Source organism: Lathyrus oleraceus, chromosome 1, assembly GCF_024323335.1.
Source record: "Lathyrus oleraceus cultivar Zhongwan6 chromosome 1, CAAS_Psat_ZW6_1.0, whole genome shotgun sequence".
Classification (NCBI taxonomy): Eukaryota; Viridiplantae; Streptophyta; class Magnoliopsida; order Fabales; family Fabaceae; genus Lathyrus; species Lathyrus oleraceus.
This window is the reverse complement of record NC_066579.1, coordinates 330,219,575-330,225,723: the sequence shown is the minus strand read 5'-3', so window position 1 is coordinate 330,225,723 and position 6,149 is coordinate 330,219,575.

The window sequence follows — 6,149 nt, the reverse complement described above, 5'->3', positions numbered from 1 at the left end:
TTCTAAAAAGTCCAAAATCACTTCATTTGGACAAGGTTTGAATGACTTGCTATGATTAATCTTCATGGTTCCATTTGGATGAATCTCATGGTCACTTCTCAATTTCAAATGCATGGCTTCATGTTACACTTCCAGCATCACTCGTGATCATTTTTGGGTCTTATTACATCATTTCATGGGTCTATCACACGCCCATGCAAGCATGCACATGAGAATTGCTATTTTTGGACAAATGATGGAAGTGTGTGGAAATCAAATGCCAAACCTATAAATACAACACTTTCTGCTCAGAATTGGGGACACCTTACCCAAGCTTTTCTCCTGCAACCTTCCTACCACCATTAGAGGATAATCTTGAAGGTCTTCAATTGAAAATCGAGTTTCAATTTCACTTCTGTTTTGAAGTTGAAACTTCAAGAATCCAAGTCATTTGAGCTCTCAATTCACCTCCTGCAATCAAGTGGAAGCAAGCCCTGGCTAATTGAGATCCAGATCAAGCTTCATCACTGCAAACAGAAGGTGAAATTTGTCAAACTTTCTCTCTTAGATTCTCTCTCAATTCTTCACCATTCTCTTTGATTTTTGGTTGGCTGAAGTCCTACCAATGTAGGCAACAATATAGAGTTTCTTTGAGGTCAAATCGAAGTAACTCAGATCACGAACCTCAAATTTCAAATCCATGTATCTTTCAATATACTTGGAATTGGAAGAAATGGAGGTCAGATTCGTGCTCATGAGCATTTTTCCTTTAAAATCATGTCCTTACTTTTTATTTTGGTGGTGGTTTATGGTGGACCAGTCCGGTGAGGTCCACCAGAGAAGATAACCGTAGCTAGGACTCCGGTGGTGTGTTGGCATTGCCCATACCATCTGATCATGAACCCAAGTTCTAATCCTGGCCCTTGATTTTGAATACCACGCGTGTACACGCGTTGACTGAGGTGTTTGATGGAAGCACACGTTTGGCCATCAGATCTGCCACCTCAATTAATGAGGGAGATCTGATGGCCTTTTTTTTCATTTCATTTTATTTTCTGATTTTTCATTTAATCCCTTTATTTTGTTTAATTCATATTAATTTTATTTTTAATCCAAAAAATATGTGACTTTCACTAAAAATATTTAAATATTTCTTTATTCGATATTTTGAATTAAAATTATTTTTTGGATTAACTTTGGTATTTTTCATGAATTAAATGTTTTTTTGTATATTTTTAATTGTTTAAAAATACTTTTGACTTCTTAAAAATAGTGAAATTTTTTGTTTAAGGTCCTTTGACCTAGAATAAATCCCTTGGCTATTTATTTGGTATTTTAAAGGGATTTTAGGTTTTGACCACTTTAAAAGGCATTTTAATTCATTTTTAAATTGATTTTTAATTGATTAAATGTTTAAAAATATTGTTGAGTCATGTTTATGGTCTTGTGATGTTTGACTTTCTGTTTAGGGCTTGGTCATGGTTGGTTTGACTTTTGTTGGATTAAAACCATTGGATTTGGGGGATTGATGAAATGTACATTTCATCTCCCAAAATGAATGGATGGTTTTGATTTGATGAAATTCCTCTCATGATCAATTTGTGTTTATATCTTCCCCTCCCTCTTCATCTTCATCCCTATTCTTTCTCATTCCCTCATTTGACCAATGAAATCCCTAATGTCCAAAGGCTAATTGATTCATCAATGACCTTGCGTCAGATGAATCAATACAAGTATGACTGAGATAGGTCCCTCCCTTTTGATTTTTTCTTTTAGTGTGTGGTATGTTTTATAAGTTTCGTTCTTCACACCAAATCTCTAACATGCATTAACACCTATATTTTTATTGCCCGGGCTCAGATAGTTGTGACTTCTATATAAGTCTAATTATGATTGCTTAACATAGAGATAAATTTGACCCTCATGGCATAGTATTCTAGTAAGTGAGATTGTAAGTCTCCCATTCTTCATGGCATTGTGTGGAGACTTGACCTTTTTCCTTTCATGAGAGGTAGTGGCATACTTGTTGAGTTATCCAAGTTGGAGCCCTTCTCATGGAAGATGTCTTGGTTTAAAGATTCATACTTGTGAATGAATGGTTGAGTTTTCTCCAAAGAATGACTTAATCAATGAAAAATCACCACTAACTTTTGACTTACACTTAACTAACTCTTGTTAAAATCGCTTTACTTTCAAGTTATTTTCTAATATGCAATTTAAATTTCAGTCATTTATCATTCATTGCCATTTACATTTCATATAACTTGTTTATATTTATGTCCTTTTCACTTTGCTCATTTGAGCCATATCTTGTGATTGTATATATATTCTTTGTGTGTTTTGATTTTGTTTATGGTCCTAGGACCTTAACATACCTAATATCAACAAAAACCCTAACAAACATTTGGTGGACTGTTGAACTTGATTTGAACTTTTGGACTTAGGATTAGGCAACATTCCATGTGCTAAATGGACTTGGCCAATGTCGACATCTTGAGACTGAACTACTTTAAACTGTGCTTTCATATGATGCAAGACTTGAGAATCTCTTGGGTTCATCTGCTACTTTGTCTTTGTGCTTAATTGTTATTTTGATCTTGTGTCTGATGTTTTGTTCTAAGTTGATCAAGGAATATTCCATCTGATACATGGGAAGACAATGAAGACTGTTAGCTACTGAAGTGCTTGCTTGGATATGGCCATCTTTATTTGATGCATTGATCTTCATAATGTCTGGATATTGCTCATTGCTTATTGATTATTGTTTAATTAAAGTCCAAAGGAAAATGAGTTTCTATATGACATTCTTGTCTGTTGGATTGCATCCCATTGGTCAGATCTCTTCAACCCTTAACTTTTATTTTTTTCTTAAATCAAACTTGTAAATAAATTTAATCATATTGACTTAAATTTCAAAAGACCAAAAAAACTAATAGTCCTATTCAAATTTTTTGGCCCTTTGTGCCTTTTCTTGTTAAACTTTTGTTAAAATCAATTCACCAACTCATTTGAAAATTTTACCACGAACTACGAGGTTTTGATCCCAAATTTTTATGTTGGTACGTAGGAATGAGACCAAAGATCTTGTCAAACACAAAAATATAATCAATGAATTCTTTTCTCATCCCCACACTCTATTTTTTATCAAATATCATTTATACCAAAAACATATGCACACATAAAAAGGGCTCCCTAGGAGTACCTAAGACACTTTGGGTGCTAACACCTTCCCTCTGTGTAACCAACCCTCTTACTTGTAATCTCTGGCATTTTATTAGTTTTGATTTAAAAACTTCTTATCTTTGGATTTTGTTCGTACTTTTCCCTTTTCCTTTGGAAACAATAAAAGCACGGTGGCGACTCTAATTTATTGACGTTAAGCGTATCCATAGCTTGATGGTCATGAATTTACTGCTATAAGTTTACTTTAATAAAATTTGAAAAAAAAAATCAACTAAAAAAGAGAAAATAATGATGAAGTCAAAAAGTTGGAAAATTCAACGAAGCTGAAAAGAACTCAGTTGAAAGAAATATATCACAATATATTCTTCCCGAGTTCCAACCCCATTACAATCTAAAAGACCTCAAAAAGTGTGTGTATCATTGCATATGTTTATCTGATTAGAATTTATTCAAACTTATGGTATAATATTGCATATTATGAATTTTGAGCAAATAAACACATAAACATTTTAGAGGTTTGGCGAGAATGTGTAAAGAGATGATAAGTGAATCAATATCATCAAGTGACAATACGGAATATCACTATTATAAATAATATATTTTATGACAAAGCTTTCACCTCAACCAATAAATAATCGGTGTCTAATTCCTGATGTGCCATGTTTTAATTTTTGTTACAATAATACAATCTATTTCCTTGGTTGTATAATACAACATAGTGGAAAACTAACCTAGTGACACGACTCAAATCTTAGAAACTTCAATTTATATTTTTATTTCTTTTTAATGGTTTATTTCATTTTACAGTGTCGTCTTCCTTCATATTTTAATTTTTTAAATAAAAAATAAGCAAGTTTCACCGCGGGAAATGTTTGACACTTTACCTCGGTGTTGAATTCCAACTAAGGTTAAGTAAAATAACTTAACTTTCTTCAGTTTCACTTGCCTCAAATAACATATTCAGAACCCTAACGAAGTTTATCATCTCCATTAACCTATATCCCTAAGCAAATATCGTCCTTTAACTCGTAAAAAAATAAGGAAATACGAATATGGTATGTGTTTAGGGCTTTCATCCAATACTTACTATCAGGAAAGACTGAAATCACTTTCAATGTCATTACAAACGTAATGTCCATTTCAGCCTGAACGTAGTGCCCCATGTTTAGTGCCAAATTCACTTCTTTCTTGTTTAAGCTTTCAGGTATCTTCTTGTATCTTTCTGGTTTGGCTCATTTCCAATAGTGCACGACTTTAAGCTTCTAACTCTCATAGAATTCCTGGAACATATAGATAACAAGGAAAAGAAAGTAAAATGAAACAAAACATAACAAAAGTCTTAGATAAAGCGATCGAATTAAACTGTTAAAAATGATAAAAATAAAACTTATCAATGATATTGATAAACACAAAATTCTCTTTACTTTAATGTCAACATATAATAAACATTGACCATTTTATTTCTATTAATGAAGTAGAGGAAAATGATCATACTTGCCCTGGAAACGCTCATAAAAAAAGGAGCAGGGCGGGCATGGTAGAAGGAACGAGCCAAAAACCTTGGCTAGACTCGCTCAAAAACGGGGCGAGGTGGCCATGAGGACCTTGCACCCTTAAAACTTAATAGTAGAAAAAACTCACACTCGCCCCATTTAATGTTGTGTACGCCAAAACCCACCAAAAAAATAGAGCAGACTTAAAACTCTAACTTGATCCACCAAAACTTACGGACATAAAAGGCATACCAGATAAACTGGGTCCATTTTACCACCCCAATAATGAAGGCTTAACACCTAATTTTTATTTCTGAAAGTGTCATTGTTTGTACATTTAAGCAAATATTAGATGATAAACTGATTTCAAAATAGATAAGTTGCTAAAAAAATTATAATAAGAATAACAATTGAAAATGTATAAACAATCAATTTTTGGTCTTCAAACATGTGAAGAGTTACCACTATAATATATAAATCTATTGAAATAGAAAAATATTAAAATGTGTTAATAAAGTTTATACACAAATAAAAGGTAATCGAGCAACAAGTTGCATCGCCATTCCTTTTTGTATGACAAAATCAATCTTTTTAAAAATTACATTCATAGACCTAAGGGATACAACATTGCTATTCATATGCCTTTGGACTCTCTATAAAAGATCAACTACTTCTGGTGCTAGAAAATAAAGAATATCAAAAGAAAATATTATGAAAACATGTTGATTTCAGGAACACACTTTTTCATGTTTTACCACTTTATTTGAGACAACTTTGAGAGTTGTTCTTCCCACAATAAATCCACCAGTGGAGAAACTCCAATTAAATTCACAAAAGCATGTTTTCTGCCTACCCATCCATACACCAAAATATCTGTCAGTTTAAGTGTCGATCTCCCCTCATGTGGAGCAGACACAAGTGTCTCTTTCTTTAAAGATACACCGATCCACTGAAATATATCAAATATAACATCCATAACAAGATCATATCGGTATTTGAAGTCTGAAAACTCCTTACAATAAATCAATTATTCTCCAAATATATTCAAATACCATAAATGTATTGAAATTTAGATTTTTGTGTATATTTGTTTCATAATATGATAAAATTTAATGGACAATCATTGACATGATAAAATAATTTTACATTATTGTTTAATAAAAAATCATCATTATGTCATTCATATATAATCACTTTTAAAATATTTATAATTTGGTAGAATATTATATAATTACTTTTAAAATATTTATGATTTGGTAGAATATTGGTCACTCACTGAATGTCAATGTTGTCCATGTATATTTTCTATTTTCACATTTTTATATGAACCAAATTAACTAACGTAAGACATATTTGACAATTAAACTAACCGGCAAAAGTAAAATTTAATGATCTAAATAATTAACAAAAGTTAAGTACTCAAGTGTCTTTACAAATTTAATATACTCAAAATCAGAAACTAAAACAGATATTAGTTCGTTGAAAAATTCCAAG